General features: G+C 42.2%; 1 protein-coding gene and 1 long non-coding RNA gene across 2 annotated transcripts in view; both read left to right on the forward strand.

The window, feature by feature from the left end:
• Nucleotides 1–19873, forward strand: part of LOC113431270 (immunoglobulin lambda-1 light chain-like) — a 118966-nt gene that overhangs the window by 25765 nt on the left and 73328 nt on the right. The window lies entirely within an intron of this gene.
• On the forward strand, nt 4337–6454 carry LOC148129607 (uncharacterized). Its single transcript, XR_015745222.1, has 2 exons — nt 4337–4433; nt 5106–6454. It is a non-coding gene; the product is annotated as an uncharacterized LOC148129607 (long non-coding RNA).

The following is a 19873-nucleotide window of genomic DNA, read 5'->3' on the forward strand; positions in this document are numbered from 1 at the left end:
AAGAAACCACAGAGTCAGGTAGAGTATTCCAGACATTGACCACTCTGTGGCTGAAGTCGAACACTGCCTTGGGGGACACCACTGTTGACAGGTACAGAACTTGTAGTTCTATACTGAGTGTTTCTTTCTGATTTGGGCACTCCTGGTTCTGTTTTGTGCCATGGACCAGGCTTTTGTCTTTTAATAGTTATATGAATTTTGTTTATGCAAATTTCTTCTCTGGTCATTTGTTTCTGCTAGGAGGGAGTCATGCATGGCTAGCAAAGTTTTAAAAAAACCAAAATATTTGCATGGATGTCACGGATGCATTCTGAGAAGATTTAAGAGAGCAGGAGGAGAAAGATCCCACCTCAATGCACATCATTTTCTTTTCATCTGTCTAAATCCATTGATAACCTACCATGATCTGGTCAATATTTCTCTTTGCCTTCCTAAATTACTACTCAGGTAAGCAGGCATGCACACTGAGCATTGGTGGCAGAAACGTGGTGCAGCCGTTGTATTTTGGAGAACAGAAAATCTCAATATTGTGATCTTTTTTCTCCTCCATGAAAGCAAAAGATGTACAGCACCCAAGACAATGCTTCAAAACAGGCTATATTTTCAGTGAGAATCTTTGCAGCTCAGGGGTTGAATTTGGGGGATCCTTGGGGCTCTGAGCTTGGTTGTTTTCTTGAAAAATGCTTCATTACCCATACCAGGAAACATCATCGGTTGCAGAGAAAACCCCACTCCCCACTAGCCGTGATGATGTTATCTAGTATGGGTAATGAACAGTCTGCAAGAAAGCCATTAAAGCTCAGAGAGCACCAAGGTTGCTTCGTGCTATATTTTGGTGGCATTCTGAAAGTCTAGAAAATGAGTCAAATATCTGTTGCTTTCTCTTCTCCAAGGGGTCAATTCACAGACACCATGGACCCAGCCAACCTCCATGTCGGTTCCCCGGGGAGAAATGGTAAAATTATCCTGCACTGTTACTGGAACCGTGAATAATATTTACTGGTACCAACAGAGCTCTGGTCAGGCTCCTCGCTATGTGCACTATTCTGGTGGAAACAGGGGTGATGGGATCCCAGATCGGTTCACGGCTTCTGTCTCAGGATCCACTGGCTCTTTAACCATCACTGGAACCCAGGCTGAAGACGAGGCTGATTATTACTGTTTAATGTGGCATAGCAGTGCCAGCTCGTTGCACGGTGGTACAATCTGATGAGGAACTAAGACAAAAACCTCCTCTCATCCTGCACAGCAGAAAATCATCGAAGTCCTTAGAGAGCGTGATTCGATGCATGACTGAGACTTGTTATAATAATGAAACAAATCAAATGAGATGCTATTGCACGTGTTCCCGGGTTCGGCTGATGGGCGCTCCCAGCCCTGGTCAACAGCCACTCTAAAATCCCTCTCAAACAAACAATGAAGCACAACCGGTTCTTTGGAATATAGGGAGACTCAGTGAATTGGACACAACAGCAAAAGGTTACTGGTTACAATAAACGCTTGCTGTTTCTCACCTGCGCACAAACCCAAACGGTGCTTTTTCAAGAGGCAAGTGGACTTTCTTTGTTTTTTTCCTTGAAGACGTTTCACTTCTCATCCAAGAAGCTTCTTCAGGTTTTGCTGAACGGTGCAGAATAGAAGGATTTATATTCTGGTTGTTAGCAGAGAGACTCACTGAGAGTGCTAAGGACCAGTTGATCGCAAGGAATATCAATCCTTCCATTCTCCCTTTTTGACTTTTTATAATAAAGGCAAAAATCAACAGAGATGTTCCCACAGAGCCTTCCTCATAATGTTCAAAACAGCTAAGCAAAGTCTGGAGATCAGCCATCTAAAACTGCTGTGGTGGTCTGGCATTCGAAATGAGACACAGGGAAAATGTCTGAGAAAATGCCAGCCCTGAGCGAACTCAGGTAGCAGTATTTATTGAGAAAAAACACAAGCAAAAATACAGTATGCATATTCAGAAACAATGACCTCTACAGGAGATTACTTCACCAGCATGAGAACATACAATCTTGGAAAGTCCCAGATGTTACCTTACTAGGATGAGATCATACAGCCACGGAAAGTCCCATGGGAAAGTCTGGAAAGTCCCATGAGAAAGCACAACTGTGTACCTTGAACTTTTACCTATTTTCCTGTTCCTTCTAAACTTGCAGATCAAAACAGGATGAGACACTCATGAGCAAAGGTACTCCTACCCCCACCAAGAATGCCTACATATCCCTAGACCTATTGCTAGTTATACAAAGGCCTTACAGAAAATGATAAAATGATCAATAGATTATATTACCACAACTGCATCCAAACTTTCCATTTAAATTGCAAATTCTCCCCTAAGGCACGGTCTATGTTCATTTCTATTTTTTTTAACGTGATACCCACATGTATTTTTATTCTAGTACACAGAATGGGCAGTAATGTTAGAACTAATTGATGCTTTGAGACTGGAGATCTTAGTTCTTCTCCATAACTGCTTACTACCATGCTAATGTGAAAGAATCATAGGGTTGTAGGGCTGGAAAGGACCTTGGAGGTCTTCTAGTCCACCCCCCCCTCAAGCCAGGAGCCCGATACCATCCCGGTTGTATCATTCCAAGTTCTGTCTTCAAATTGAGAGAAAGATTCACCCCCAAAGCTCTAAAAAGTTGCTATCAGTCATAGTTGATCATTTCCAGCTAAGAAACTACAGAACTTTTCTTTATATTGTTGTTGCTTGAGTCAGCCTCTTGCCCCCAACAATCTGGGTCCTCATTTTACCCACCTCGGAAGGATGGAAGGCTGAGCCAACCTGGTGAGATTCGAATTGCCAAATTGCAGGCAGCCAGGTGTAAGAAGAAGCGGATTACTATTCTAATATGTAGTACAGCTTCAGTAGGATGTTCCACACTGGGACAGTGTAATGGGGAAGCTAGACCCAAACTCTGAAGCAGAGTTACTTTCATTCATTCATTTTGAATCATGTCGTTGAAGGAAGACAGAGGTTATTGTTTGCTTATTTACTTAAGGAGCCCCGTAAACTACTCCACCAACTAACAGTCGGAAGACATGATGGACATTACCTACTTGGGTCATAAAACATCTGCAAGGAAACAATGACACTCAGCGAGCACCAAGGACCCCACAGTCCTCTTCCTCCTCCTTCCTCCTCTTCTGCTGACTCCACTCCCTTTAACACTGATGATGTTACCTAGTTAGGGCAATGAAACGTCTTCAAGAAAACAAGAAAAGCTCAGAGAGCACCAAGGACCCCTCAGGTCAACCCTGAGCTACAAATATTCTCCATTATTAGTACTACTCAATTTCTTCATCCTTCAAACAGTTAGTACAAGCAGTCCTAGACTTACGGCCACAGCTGAGTCCAAACTTTATGTCGTCAAGTGGAGCATTTGCTAAGTGTGTTTTGCCCCATTTTACGACCTTTCTTGCCACCGCTGTTAAGTGAATCACTGCAGTTGATAAGTTAGTGACCCGGTTGTTAAGTGAATCAAGGCTTCCCAATTGACTTTGCTTGTCAGAAGGTTGCAAAGCAAAAATCGCAGGACACAGCAACGGTCACAAAATGCGAACCCGCTGAGAAGACTCTGAATATTGATCACATGATTATGGGGATGCTGCAAAGCTTGTAACTGTGAAAAATGGCCATAAGCCATTTGCTCCAGCTCCTGCGGTTCTAAAGCATGCAAATGCAAGTAGATAAATAGGTACCACTTTGGTGGGAAGATAACAGAGTTCTGGGCACCTCGGCATATAGTTATGCCGGCTACATGACCACAGAAGTATCTTCAGACAACGTTGGCTCCCTTGGCTAAGAAACGGAGATGAGCAACGCCCCCTAGAGACAGATACTATTGGATGGAGGAAAGCTTTACCTTTACTTTACTACTAAGAGTAACAATTACAGCAATGGACAGTCCCATTGATCCTTGGACATCAATATGCACACTTCAGAAAACCCTAAATTAAGATATCAGGCTAGAAACTGAGAGGTTATGAGCCAAAGTCCTTCCTTTGGTAAGAACTCAGGTGACTTTAGGCCAGTCCTTGTCTCTCAGCCCTAGGAAGAACAAATCAAGGACAAATCATTTCTGAAAATGTTGCCAAGGAACCAGCAAGGACGAGTTGAGGAAGTCACCAGGAGTCCAGACTAACTTGAAGACACATGGGTATTTATAGCCGGAATTACTCCTACCACAATCATGCATGCTTGGTCTTTGTTTTTGCAGTGATATTACCAACCCCCTGAGACCTTATGAGCGCAAGATAGATTTGCATAAAGGTGTTATTTTGTAACTCTGGGTTTAATTTAAGAAAGGAGAACTTCCATATTGGTGTCTTTCTCAAAAAATAAAATAAAAGCTGCCTTCCTTGCTGAGAAAGGATCATGAAGCAGATTTTGCTTTCCCTTCTATTTCTCAATTGCTGGACAGGTAAGATATATAGATATATAGGGTGGAGGGAAATCATTTGTGGTATATTTATTTGAAATGTAACACTAGATTGTGGAGTCCTTGGTACTCTCTGAGCTTGGTTATTTGCTTGCAGGCATTTCATTACCCAACTAGGCAATGTCTTCAATGCTAGTAAGTGTGGGGGTTGCTCCCTCTTTATATACAGTATTGGCCCTGCTCTTGTTGGTAGAAGTGTGGTTTTCTCTTAGGTAGGTCCTTGATTAGAGGGTTGTGGATCCTATTCAGGAATCAGGGTTGTGTTTTGTGGTTGTTTCTCAAAAGATCCCACAGAGAAGAGCAGGTCACATTATTTTCCAAAGCTCAAGAGGGCAGGACAAGAAACAATCATTGGAAACTAATCAAAGACAGGAGCAATCTAGAATCAAGGAAAAAGTTCCTAATAGTGAAGACTATTAACCAGTGGAAGAGTTTGCCTTCAGAAATCATGGGCACTCCATCACTGGAGGTTTTTAAGAAGAAACTAGACTTATCTGAAATGATATAGGTTCTCCCACTTGAGCAGGGGGCTGGAATAGAAGACCTCCAAGGTCCCTTCCAGCTCTTTTCTATTCATATGTCAACTTGTGAGCTGTCAAACTATCTGCTTGCTTGCTTGTCATTAATATACCACTTACAATTCATATATCCCAGGTGTTGTTTCTCAGGTTGGATTGATTCAACCAGCTTCCCAATCCGCAGCTCTTGGGAACAACATAAGACTTGCCTGCTACCTGATGATTGGTTATGAAGACTATGCGGTCTCGTGGTACCAACAGAGAGCAGGACAGGCACCACGACTTTTGTTGACTCCCAGTTACTCCAGAGGTCACGGGATCCCCAATCGCTTCTCTGGCTTCAAATCAGACAACACATATTATTTAACCATCACCGACGTCCAACCAGAAGACGAAGCTACATATTACTGTGGAGGAAGCTACGGTTTTGAATAAGCTCACAACGATGCAAGTCAAGCGAGGAAGTGAAGCTGAAGCTGTTCTCAACTTTAAGAAGAAAAGAGATGTTTACAAAACATAAGATGTTCTTAATTCTCCATTAAGAATTGGTAACCCTGTGTGTATGATCGTATCCCAATATTTAGACAATGGATAGAAGAAATCACAAATCAGAAAATTGAGCTTAATCCGGAAACTTTTTTATTAGGTATAATAACACAAAAATGCAATAAAACAGATATATCATGTTACACATATTAACAGCTGCAAGGATTTCGTACATACAACTCTGGAAAGAAAAAAAGGGTTCCACCAGAAGGCATGGTTATATATAAAAAAAAAAAAAAGATTGTATAGAGATGGACAGGCTAATGATGAAAATAAAAGACAGAGAAGATTCAATTTACTATAGGGCCCGGGATGCCTGGTATGAGTGGTTTAGAAATAAAAATAAAATAAAATGGCAATTAGAAAAAGAGTGAGGGAATATGTAAATATGTAAATATACCATGGAGAATATTGATGTGTAAGGATAAAAGATATTGATTTATAGCAAGAGTAAGATGTAATGGTAAAGGAATAAGTAAATACATATACTGAAACATGTAAGGAGATGCAAAAGTTGTCTTAACAATGTATAAAGTTTTATTTTATGTTTTTAAAATGTGAAAACTTAATAAAATATATAATAATAATAATAATAATGATAATAAAAAGAATTGGTAACCCTGGAACTTTTGGGATGAAGGGACATTTTCTAAAATGCCAAATGTCCAATTCTATGTTTATTTACTTGAAAGTAGAGTTCTTTCATCAGAGACAGATGGTAGTTCAAACAAACGTGGAATAGCATGGTCAAAATTCCATGGAGAATATCTCTTTGAAGACTTCAAGACAATCTGTGCTTTGCTGTCATGATAAAACCCAACAATTTACATTGGTTTTATAGTATATTGTTAGTTTTCGAACTTCAATTCAGAGGTGATTGTTCACATTTGTCATCTGACAGATGGTTACTATGATTCAGAATAAAAGTGCCAAGACTCACTGAATGTTGAGTTATTGAATACATTGTAAAATAAGAATTGGAAAAAAACAACAACACTGTAAATATTGTGCTAACATTTTGTGATTATTTGATCTTTAGACACAAGAGGGAGATCTTGGTTCATTTTGCTACACTGGGCAAAATTTAATAGCTTAACTTCTCTAAATGCTCTGGTCCACAGAACTAAATTTTAAAAAATCTTCCAATCTTATTATGTCCTTGGTTTGCATGTGACTCATACATGGGAAAACCATCCGCATACACAATGCTTTGCTTTATCATCTATGTGGGATGTTTTAAGAATAAACTAAGTTTGTAAACCAAAATAGCACACAGGGCTCTCTCTCCTAAATTGTGTTAGCCCGATTGTGGTTCTCAAATTTAATTCCCTAAGTTCAGAGGACCCACTGATTTGGAAATTGATCACCCAAGTTGGGTTTGCACAACTTGCTAGACTGAACTGTGGTTGGTTTGCTTTGAGGTTCAGATATCTGAACACTATCTCTCTCTCTCTCTCTCTCTCTGTGTGTGTGTGTGTGTGTGTGTGTGTGTTCAAGTCAGTGTTGTCTCCTAGCAATTGCCTGGACAGGTCCCTGCAGTTTTCTTTGCAAGATTTTAGAAGTAGTTTGCCATTGCCTTCTCTGGGTTTATTTTATCAATGTGTTCAGATGATGCTCCAGATGTTTTAGGAGTGCACCCCAAGACGCCTATCACTATTGATACTTTCTTTGCTATCTTCCTCATCACCAACATCATCAAGATTTATGGGCTACTGACTAAAATCTTTTGCCAATTCCCAACAGGCACCTGCATTCAGGTACAGAGTTCCTATTTTGTATGCCAACAATTCAAGGTTTTAAAATATCCCCCATTTTTTCTGTGGAAATTCTCAGTCATCCAGATCATGGTTGTCTCAACTGAAGAAGCCTCCTGGATGAGATCTATGTTTTTTCAAGGGAAAAAAAACATAGTCCAATTGCCTTTTGAAAAAGCACCTTTGAGACTCCAATTCTTTCCTTTTCATGAATAGAATAGAGAATAGAATAAAATAAAGAATAGAATAGAATAGAATAGAATAAGGGATAAGGATAATAGAATAGAATAGAATAGAATAGAATAGAATAGAATAGAATAGAATAGAATAGAATAGAATAGAATAGAATAGAATAGAGCTGGAAGGGACCTTGGAGGTCTTCTAGTCCAGCCCCCTGCTCAAGCAGGAGAAACTATACAATCTCAGACAAGGGACTGTCCAGTAGGTTGCCATCTGGCTCATAAGGATGGCAGAAGATCCCTACCCTAATCTAAAGTTGTTAGTCGAGTTTAGAAGGAAAGAGATGGAAGAGATCTCTCAGGAAATGCATGGCAAAAGGCACTACCCAACACCGCAAACCGATGAAAGATCTCATCCCTGTTACTAGATTCCCACAACAACCTACCTGGCACTTCCTAGCAAGAGCTGCACCAATTTCTTCATCTCCTGAATGGCCTGCATTGAATCAGAAAATCAAGATTAAAACCCTGATCGCAAATATATATATTTTTTTATTTCCTCCATCCTTTTCTCTTTTCTTCAGATTGCTATTTCTCCCTTAGCAAAATGGGTTCACAGCCCAGATTTTAATGAAGAGAAGGCCTGGGGGGGACACACGGATAGCAGGGTTCCAATATTTGAGGGGCTGCCCCAAAGAAGAGGAGGGGGTCAATCTGTTTTGTACAGACTGGAACAATTAAAACAACAGATAAGAGCTTGATCATAAACTCCCCTAGGACACAACACAAGTCAAAGGTTCACATTGTTGAAGGAACAGAACCTTTTCATTTGGGTTCCAGAAGACTGGGCATTGACTGATATTGAGGTGCAGACAAGCAGGCAACATGAAGGACTCTGATCTATTCTTCAGTGAAAACACCATGATAGCACCAAGACATATCTAGTTGCCTCTTGATGACAACAGTATGTGCCATTGAAGGTAGCCATGTCAATTTGTTCTCTGGTACAACTGGCCCTCCCCAACGTGATTTCTTTCTTCTGTATGCCTTTCTCCTAAATTTCCCACATTGACAAAAAACTCAATACAAGCATCTTCTTAAACATTGCCTTTATGCAAATGTCTTCTCTACTCCTTGGTCAAAAAGATTGGTTAGTCTAATAAGGGGGTGGTTCATCAACTCAAGGAAAGCCAATAAGATCATTCATATTTGCATGGATCTTTCTTCAATTCTTGAAGGACGTAAGTAAGAAGACAGAAGGATCTCAGGTAGATATTCTTTGGTTTTGGGAAAGGGAGACTTTTTGAAGGAAAGCACCATGGCCTGGAGACTGGTTTTCCTTCCACTTCTTACTTATTTCTCATGTAAGTATGTGGAGAACCTCTTCTTCAACTCTCAAATAAAATCTTTCTAATTTGCCTAATATAAAATCCAATATGGTCCATCCACATGGTGGTTCTGGAGGCCCACATAATATAACAAATCTTCATTGTTTCCTCTTTTTTCACCCATTTTGTAAAGGCATCACTTCACAGCCCACCTTGACTCAGTCCGTCTCCCAGTCTGGATCCCCAGGAGAGACAGTTAAACTTTCCTGTGCCATCAGCAGCAATCCAAACAACGTTCGCTGGCTTCAACAGAGATCTGGAGAAGTCCCTCGCTTTGTGCACTGTGATGGCTGCAACAGGGGACCAGGGATCCCAGACCGATTCACGGCAACCCGATCAGGCAACAACGGCTACTTAACCATCACCAACCTTCAGGCTGAAGACGAGGCCGATTATTACTGTCACATGTGGTATAGCAGTGGTAACGTGTTCCACAGTGAGACAATCTAATGGGGAACTGAGACAAAAACCTTCCTCCTTCACAGAGCAGAGAGTTTGGTGGTCCCTGAGGTCCAAAAGGTTGGCGACCCCTGATATAGGGTATATAGGAATTTGATGCACAGAAAGACAAGGCTCATTTTTTTTTGTATCAGCAATAAAACAATGTAATGATATAGGTGTACATCCTTTATACCTCTCACTTTTTTAGTAAGCTATTGATTTCATTCTCTACCGTGACATTTTACAGTTGAACAATTATGCTTAGCCTAGGAGGAAAACAAAAATTGAAAAACCAGTTCGTTAATCAAGAAACTCCAAGATGAATTTTCATCATTGCAGGTTTCATGAATGTCTTACCTTCCCTTCCTTCCCTTTCCTTTCCCTTTCTTTCCTTTCCTTTATTCTTTCCTTCCTTTCCTTTTTTTCTTTCTTCTTCCTTTCCTTTCCTTTCTTCCCCCTCTTTCTCTTTTCTTTCTTTCCATTCCTTTCCTTTTTCCCTTTTCCTTCCTTTCCTTTCCTTCTCCCATAATTAAGCTCCACTTGTGCCATTTAAAGCATTCTAGCAGAGGTCTCCAAACCTGGCCACATTAAGACTTGTGGACTTCAACTCCCAGAATTCCCGAGCTAACATGTCTGGAGGGGGAATTCTGGGAGTTGAAGGCAACTTAAAGTGGCCAAGTTTGGGGTCCCCTGCATTATAGACATAAAACAATACTGTGTGGATTAGGGGTTCAGCAGAATGAAGACACCAGGAGAAAACCACCCCTGCATCTTGGCAAGCAATATCCTATATCGCCATCCTGAGGGGAGAAGTTTATACAGTTCATAAAATATGCAGGTCCTCTAGGGAAAGCAGGCTGGTTGCAGTTGGTTTATCTGCAATCCTAACTATCCATTGCACCTCTCCTGTTTAGGTGCTGCACCAAACCAGACAGTTTGGAAAAAAAATCTTCTCCAGTTGGTCAATGAACTCCAGAAGAGAAAAAGGATAGCTCTGGATTCTATTCCATCCAGCTTTCCAACAAGATTGGGAATCCTGGCATCCCTGGATAGTTTTGCTTTTGCTGATCCCAGGGTTTTGTCTCTCAAACTTTCATTAAGTAATGTTTCCTTCACTCCTTTCAGCCAATGAGGCACCTGGATATTTGCATAAGCTTTTGGTACAGAGTTTAAGATAGAATCGGAAGTGAGAGCCACCAAAGCTTTGGATCACAACAAAGTTGGACCTTCCTTCCCTTCCTTTCCTCCATCATGGTGTGGACTCTGCTGCTACTTTGCTTCTTTTACTCTCCAGGTGAAATCAAACCCCCACCTTGGCTGTTTGCTTATTCTGTGCTGTCCTGTTTGCTTCGGTTTCCCATCTTTGAAAGTGTCATAATGTTGATTTGCTTCCTCCAGGTATCACGGCCAAGTACAACTATACTCAGGAAACTGCCCTCTCTGCATCTCTTGGAGAATCCGCAACCCTCTCCTGCAAGGTCAGCGGTGGCTTCACTTTTCGTTACTTCGCATGGTACCAGCACAAGGGAGGAGAAAGTCCCAGATTTCTCCTATATTATAATACAACCTCTAGAGAGACAAAATTTGGCCCAGAGGCTTCTGGTCATTTCTCTGCTTCTACAAACACCCCCAAGGAAATTGCTTTCCTAACCATCAACAACGTGCAGGCAAAGGATGAAGGGGACTATTATTGTGGTGATAACAGACACAGTGAAGAACCTCAGAGAGGAGGCTGAACATAAACCTCCCTGGGGGAAAAGTTCTTCATGCACCACAGCCCAAATTTCAACACTCTATTGTGTTAAAATAGAAGTCTCCTTAGCATTGGATCAACCAAAGAATGATTTTGAAGTCTGATATTCCAGTTCTAGGTAAAAGACAAGAGAGTTCCAATCGTGGCCTTTGGGTGCTTTAGAAAATAGCTTGACCCCTTCCTCCTCTCTGTGGCAGCCCCTCAGATATTGGAACACTGCTATCCTGTCTCCCCTGGTCCTTCTCTTTACTAGACTAGCCAGGCCCAGTTCCTGCAACTGTTCGTTGTATGTTGTAGCCTCCAGTCCCCTAATCATCCTGGTTGCTCTTCTCTGTACTTTTTCTAGAATCTTAACATCTTTTTATAGTGTGGTGACCAAAAGTGGATGCAGTACTCTAGGTGTGGTCTTACTAAGGCTTTATAGAGTGGTATTAGTGTTGCACTTGATCTTGATTGTATCCCTCTGTTAATGCAATTTAGGATTGCATTAGCTTTTTTGGCAGCTGCTGCACACTGCTGGCTCATATTTAGCTGGTTGTCCACTAAGACTCCAAGATCCCTCTCGCAGTTAGTGCTATTGAGCCTGGTTTCACCCAGTCCATATGTGTCCTTTTGGTTTTTCTTGCCTAAGTGTAGGACTTTCCTTTTCTCTACATTGAATTTCATTTTGTTAGATATGGCCCAGTGTTCTAGTCTGTCAAGATCCATCTGGATCTTGAGCCTATCTTCTTGACTATTAGCGATTCCTGCCAGCTTAATATCATCTGCAAACTTGGTAAGCTCCCCTTCTATTCCCTCATCTAAGTCATTAATGAAGACATTGAAGAGTACTGGGCCTAAGATGGAACCTTGTGGCACCCCACTGCTTACTTCCCTCCATGTAAACTCAGACCCATTAAGGACTACTCTTTGAGTATGGTTTGTCAGCCAGTTGTGAATCCATCTGGTGGTGGTGCTATCCATTCTGCTTTTTTCTGGCTTACCAAGAAGTAGATTGTGGTCTACTTTGTCGAATGCCTCACTGAAATCTAATGTCACAGTATGTCCACAGTATTTTGCTGGTCTACTAATTTAGTCACTATGTTGAACAATGAAATAAGATTGGTTTGGCATGAGCTGTTTTTTAACAAACCCGTCCTGACTGCTACTTATTACTTTACTTGTTTCTAGGTATTGGTATCGTTTCTTCCTTTCCTTTCCATTCCTTTCCTTTTTCCTTCCTCTCCTTTCCTTTCCTTCTCCCATGATTAAGCTTCCCTTGTACCATTTAAAGCATTATACCAGGGCTCTCCAAACTTGGTAACTTTAAGACAAGAGAGTTCCATTCACGGAACATCTACAAAGCCATAAAAAGATTATTTCATTTCCTCTCCAATATTTCTACCACTCATAATTGCATCATCTTCTCTGGACATCCAGTTGACCCAACCCCAGCCATGTGTGAAGGACATTTAAAGGCCCAGATTTGCTCTGAGAGGGAAAGGGGCAACTTTCTCTGAAATATATTTTGAGTGGGAGGAGGACTCCCCCAGGTATGGTCACAGGATACGACAGGAGGGGGTGCCACTTGCCCAGAAACCTTCTGCTGCCTCTCCTGAAACTCTGCTCTGTGCAACAGACTGAGCAGTTACACCAGCTGCAAAATACTTCGTGCAGAACTCATGAAAGAGAATTATGTTGTATAAAGCAGTTTTTGACATCAGAGGTATTATTCACAGGAACAAAATAAAAGGAGAGAATGGGACACTTTTAGCAACCAAAGTACAATTACAGCAGAACAGTTTCAACCAAAAAAAAAAAAAAAAAAAGACTTCTGTTGCCCTTTGGTTGCAGGGCAATTGTGGTGTCCAAGGCAATTTGTCCCATTGGGGTCCCATATTATGACCAAAAACCTTAATAAAGCATCTTCTTAAGACTTCCTTCTATGCAAATGAATCCGATCTACTTTGACCTGATTGGCTAGTCTTTGAGGAGAGTGGCTCATAGAATTAAGGAAAGCCAATCATGTGACCTGTATTTGCATGGACCTTTCTTCCATTTTAGGAGGACTTAAGTAAGAAGGCAGAAGGATCTCAGGTAGGTATTCCTTGATCTTGGAAAGGGAGACTGTTTGAAGGAAAGCACCATGGCCTGGACACTGGTTTTCCTTTCTCTTCTTAGTTATTTCTCATGTAAATATGTGGAAAACCTCTTCTTCAACTATCCCATGAAATCTCTCTAAGATAAAATCCAATGTGGTCTATCCAAATGATGGTTCTGGGAATTTGGGGGGCACCCATGATATAACAAAGTCTTCATTATTTCCTCTTTTTTCCCCACTTTGTAAAGGCGTCACTTCACAGCCCACCTTGACTCAGTCCGTCTCCCAGTCTGGATCCCCAGGAGAGACAATTAAACTCACCTGTGCCATCAGCAGCAATCCATACACCATTGGCTGGATTCAACAGAAATCTGGGGAAGGCCCTCGCTTTGTGCACTGTGATGGCTGCAGCAGGGGAGAAGGGATCCCAGACCGATTCACGGGAACCCGATCAGGCAACAACGGCTACTTAACCATCACCAACCTTCAGGCTGAAGACGAGGCCGATTATTACTGTCACATGTGGTATAGCAGTGGTGGAGTGTTCCACAGTGAGACAATCTAATGGGGAACTGAGACAAAAACCTTCTTCCTTCGCAGAGCAGAGAGTTGCTCAAAGGTTGTTTTGGTCTTTCTTGGATGTAATGAAAAGGCACGGCAGGCTGTTACTTTCAGGAAGATTATCGAGCAAGACATCCCTTTTGCAGAACAATAATCAATTTGATTGGCAGGAAGACAAGACAAAATAGCCGACATTTTTTGTCCCAGCATTAAAACAATAACTGCAAACATACAGTAATCTATTCCTACTTCCTTTATATCTCTCCCTTTTTTTAAAATAAGCCATTGATTTCATTCTCTACCTCAACATATTTCAGTTGAACAATTATGTGCCATGAGCAAAAAAATAAAAAAATAAAATTGGACAAATCATTTCTTTCATCAAGAAGCTCCAAGATAAATTTTCATCATTGCAGTTTTCAGGAAAGCCTTTCCTTTCCCCCTTTCTCCTTTCTTCCTTTCCTTTCTTTTCCTTTCCTTTCCTGTCCTTCTTTCCTTTCCTTTATCCTTTCCTTTTCCCCTTTCTCTTTTCCTCTTTTCCTTTCCTTTCTTTTTTCTTCTTTTCCTTTCCCACTTTCTCTTTTCTTTCTTTCTTTCCTTTCCATTCCTTTTCCCCTTTCTCTTTTCTTCCTTTCCTTTCCTTTCCTTTCCTTTCCTTTTCCCATAGATAAGCTGCATCTGTGCCATTAAACATAACATTTAAGGCATAAAACAGTACTGGGAGGATTAGGTATTGAGCAAAGTGATGGCACAAGGGGAAAAAAACTGTCGGTGTTTAGTTAACCTAACCCTAACCCTATAGCATCATCCCAAGGGGAGGAGTTGAAACAGTTTATGTCCAGAATATGAGGGGTCTGTAGATATTTTCTCAGCCATCCTGCTCACCTGGGCAATATACAAGTATTCTATGCAAGGCTGGCTGGCGGGTTGCAATTGGTTTTTCTGCCATCCTAACTATCCACTGTATTTGTCCTGTTAGGTGCTATATCAAATCAGACAGTTTGGAAAGAATCTTCTCCAGTTGGCCAATGAACTCCAGAAGGGGAAAAGGATAGCTCTGGATTCTATTCTATCCAGCTTTCCAATAAGATTGAGAAGACAAATGTAATCTCCTGGCATTCCTGGATAGTTTTGCTTTTGCTGATCTGAGGGTTTTGTCTCTCGATCTTTCATTAAATAATGTTTCCTTCACTCCTTTCAGCCAGTGAGGCATCTGGATACTTGCATGAGCTTTTGGGACAGAGCATTAAGATAGAATCAGAAGTTGGGATCACCAAAGCTTTGGATCACAATGAAATTGCACCTTCCTTCCCTTCCTTTCCTCCATCATGGTGTGGACTCTGCTGCTACTTTGCTTCTTTTACTCTCCAGGTGAAATCAAACCCCCACCTTGGCTGTTAACTTATTCTGTGCTGTCCTGTTTGCTTCAGTTTCCCATCTTTGAAAGTGTCATAATGTTGATTTGCTTCCTCCAGGTATCACGGTCAAGTACAACTATACTCAGGAAACTGCCCACTCTACATCTCTTGGAGAATCAGCAACTCTCTCCTGCAAGGTCAGTGGTGGCTTCTTCTTTGGTTCCTTCGCATGGTACCAGCACAAGGGAGGAGAAAGTCCCAGATTTATCCTATGTTATAATACAACCTCTAGAGAGGCAAAGTTTCGCCCAGAAGCTTCTGGTCATTTCTCTGCTTTTACAAACACCCCCAAGGAAATTGTTTTCTTGACTATCAACAACGTGCAGGCAAAGGATGAAGGGAATTATTACTGTTATGTTGGGTAACACAGTGAGGAACACCAAAGAGGAACTTAATGAAAAACCTCCCCTGACTTCAAGGCCTCCATGCATCACCACCCACATTTCCACGCTCTTTTCTGTTCAGAAGATGCCTCCTTTGCATTCCATCAAGCACGCCAAGCTACGATTCTGAACTCAGTTATTCCAATGCCAAAGCAGGAGAGTTCCAATCATGGATCATCACCAAAGCCCCTGGAAAGTTGTGCGCTTTCCTCCTCTGCTTTTCTGCCAGAAATGATCGCATAATTTTCTCTGGTGTCCCACCTCAACCAAGTGTGAAGGGCGTTCAAGAACCTGATTTGCTCTGAGAGAGAAAGAGAGAACCTTGAACAAATGTGGGTCTGGGGCCACCTTTCTGTGAAATATATTTTGAATAGAAGAACATGTCTCCCAGGTATGGTCATGGGACTCGACAGTAGGGGGTGCCACTTTCCTCGAAATGCACCACACCAAACATCTGCCACCACTCCTGAAATTCTTCTTTGTGCAACAGACTGAGCAATTTCACCAGCTGCAAAATACTTCATGCAGATCTCAAGAAAGGAAAGAGAATTAGGTTGTATAAAGTTTGCAATATCAGAGGTATTATTTAGAGGAAGTAAATAAAAGGAGAGAATGAGACACTTTTTTTTTTTTTACAACCAAAACACAATTGCAGCAGAACAGTTTCAAAAAAGAAAAATCCTTTTCTTGCCCTTTTGTTCCAGGGCAAATGTGGTGTCCAAGGCAATTTGGACAAGGACAAGGTCCATCCTAGAGCCTTGCAGGGTTTGTTGGTTTGCACATGACATGCTGTATTAATAGAGGAACTGAACTTCGTCCCCTGAATTGAGCATCCAAGCAATCATCAAAATGAGACCTCCTTCTTGGAGAACTTCAGAGGTGAGATGCTGGAGATAATCAAAGGGAAATCAAATCTTCTCTTCTGGGTAATGTTGTGAATCTAACTGGAAACGGAAGGACACCAGAATGAGATTGTCTTCCCATTGGCATTCCTCAATTACAACAGAACAAGATGAAGAAAGACACTTTCAGCTGCCTTTTTATTGCGAGAGGAAATGGGGTGTCCAAGGAAGTCTGTTAATAGTTGTCCTGTTCGAAGTCCAATATTATGACAGAAAGCCTAAATCAATGCATCTTCTTATACATTCCCTTTATGCAAATGTTTTCCCCACTCATTGGCCAAAACCAGCACAATGAAAGCCAATCAATGTACATATATTTGCATGGACATTTATTCCATTCTAGGAGGACTTAAGTAAGAAGGTAGAAGGATCCCCAGGTAGATATTTTTGGTTTTGGAAAGGGAGACTTTTTGAAGGAAAGCACCATGGCCTGGAGACTGGTTTTCCTTCCACTTCTTACTTTTTTCTCATGTAAGTATTGGAGAACCTCTTCTTAAACTGTCCAGTAAAAACTTTATAGCTTGGAGAATATAAAATCCAATAGGGTAGATCCTATGGATGGTTCTAGGATTTTTGGAGGCCCAGATAATAGAACAAATCTTCATTATTTTCTCTTTTTCCCCATTTTGTAAAGGCGTCACTTCACAGCCCACCTTGACTCAGTCCGGCTCCCAGTCTGGATCCCCAGGAGAGACAATGAAACTCTCCTGTGGCATCAGCAGCAATCCAAACACCATTGGCTGGCTTCAACAGAAATCTGGGGAAGCCCCTCGCTTTGTGCACTGTGATGGCTGCAGCAGGGGACCAGGGATCCCAGACCGATTCACAGGAACCCGATCAGGCAACAACGGCTACTTAACCATCACCAACATTCAGGCTGAAGACGAGGCCGATTATTACTGTCTCATGCGGTATAGCAATACGTTCCACAGTGAGACAATCTAATGGGGAACTGAGACAAAAACCTTCTTCCTTCACAGAGCAGAGAGTTGCCCAAAGGTTGTGTTGATGTTTCTTTGGTCTAATACAGGGGTGGGCTTCATAAAATTTTAGCAATGGGTTCTCTGCCCGGTTGCTGCCTGGGAGTGGCCATAGTGGGCGGGGCCTATTCAGCCTCCTGCAGCACAGTGTGTGTGTGGGGGGGTGTTCTTGCTCTTACTGGGCTCTGGAGGCCTTTCTTGAGCCACTGGGGGTGTGAAAACGGCCTTCCCAGACTCCAGAGGCTCTCTGGAAGCTGGAAACGGGCCCATTTCCAGCCTTCCTGAACTTCCAGGAGGCCCGTTTTTCACCCTCCCTTAGTCTCTGTACACACCTTCCATTTGGTTCCATCCAAAACAGGCCGCGTGGGGACTCCAGGGAGGGGGGGAGGGGTGGGCGAGGCCAGACAGGAATGGGATTTGGGGGTTCTGCGAACTGCACAGAATCTTAGCTAGGGGCTCCCCTGAACCCCTGTGAACCCCCAGCAGCCCACCCCTGGTCTAATATAGGGGCGCTGCAGGACGTCTCTTCCAGGCAGAGATTGACCCCGAGATCCAGCTTGCAGAAGAAGAATCCAACTGTAACACACAAACCCAAGAAAACAACCCTTCACTCTTTTAGTTACAAGATTAAGACAACGAGTGTGGAGAAATGTTAACCTACATCCACGTATATTGTAGTTCTGGCTTGTTCAGTCCTCCAAGTGTGAAGGGACAATCAAGGAGCCGCCTTCGCGCTGAGAGAAAGTGAAGGAACCTTGAAGAAAGTTGATGTTGGGCTCTTGGCTCTCAGACTGATTTGCAATGGAAGGAAGTGTCGCCCAGTTATGGGGATGGGACTTGGCAGCAGGGGGTGCCACCTGCCTAGAAATGCGCCAAGCCAACCTTGTGCCACCACTCCTGAAACGCTCCTCTGTGCAACCGACTGAGCAATTAAACCCGCTGCAAAATACCTCAGGCAGAATTGCAGATGTCAATAAAAGGAAAAAGAACCAGATTTAATCATCAGTTTGTGATATCAGAGGTGTTGTGTAGAGGAGGATGTGGGACAACTCTGGAGAACTTTTTATATCCAGATACTCTTTTGAGGGGGATTCCCATGTTATTGCAGTCTGCCATAAATTCTTGTCGGGTTGCAAAGTGTTCCACTGCACAGTTTCCCCTCCTTCTCTGGAATTGCTTAGTAAGTCTGTTGGGGTGAAATGTGTTTGGGGATATAGGGTTCCCCCATGGGACACAGTGGCAATGTTCCTAAGATGCTGAGCTTGTCAATCAGAAAGTTCGGCATCTCGGCGGTTTGAATCCCTAGGGCCGCGTCACAGACTGAGCTCCCGTTCCTGGTCCCAGCTTCTGCCAACCTAGCAGTTCGAAAGCATCTAAAAAGGCAGGTAGGAAAATTAGGGACCCCTTTGGTGGGAAGGGAACAGTGTTCTATGCACCTTCAGTATTTAGTCATGCCGGCCACGTGACCACGGAGACGTCTTTGGACAGTGCGGGCTCTTCGGCTTTGTAATAAAGATGAGCACCCGCTCCTTGAGCCGGAAAAAACACATGTGCAAGTGGAATATTTACCTTTACCTGACAAGGTCCATCCTAGAGCCTTGCAGGGTTTGTTGGTTTGCACATGACATGCTGTATTAATAAAGGAATTGAACTTCGTCCCCTGAATTTAGCATCCAGGCAATCATCAAAATGAGACCTCCTTCTTGGAGAACTTCAGAGGTGAGATGCTGGAGATAATCAAAGGGAAATCAAATCTTCTCTTCTGGATAACGTTGTGTTGAATCTAACCGGAAACCAAATGACACCAAAATGAGATTGTCTTCCCATTGGCATTCCACAATTACAACAGAACAAGTTGAAGAAAGAACCTTTCAGCTGCCTTTTTATTGCGAGAGGAAATGGAGTGTCCAAGGAAGTCTGTTAATAGTTGTCCTGTTCAAAGTCCAACATTATGACAAAAAGACTAAATCAACGCATCTTCTTAAGCATTCCATTTATGCAAATGTTTTCCCCACTCATTGGCCAAAACCAGCACAATGAAAGCCAATCAACGTACATAGATTTGCATGGACATTTATTCCATTCTAGGAGGACTTAAGTAAGAAGGTAGAAGGATCCCCAGGTAGATATTTTTGGTTTTGGAAAGGGAGACTTTTTGAAGGAAAGCACGATGGCCTGGATACTGGTTTTCCTTCCACTTCTTACTTATTTCTCATGTAAGTATGTGGAGAACCTCTTCTTAAACTGTCCAGTAAAAACTTTCTAGTTAGGACAATATAAAATCCAATAGGGTAGATCCTATGGATGGTTCTAGGATTTTTGGAGGCCGAGATAATAGAACAAGTCTTCATTATTTCCTCTTTTTCTCCACTTTGTAAAGGCGTCACTTCACAGCCCACCTTGACTCAGCCTGTCTCCCAGTCTGGATCCCCAGGAGAGACAATGAAACTCTCCTGTGCCATCAGCAGCAATCCAAACAATATTTACTGGCTTCAACAGAAATCTGGAGAATCCCCTCG

Source organism: Notechis scutatus, chromosome 13 (genome assembly GCF_049901735.1).
Source record: "Notechis scutatus isolate UNSWTSFEM ecotype Mainland chromosome 13, rNotScu1.2, whole genome shotgun sequence".
Lineage (NCBI taxonomy): Eukaryota > Metazoa > Chordata > Lepidosauria > Squamata > Elapidae > Notechis > Notechis scutatus.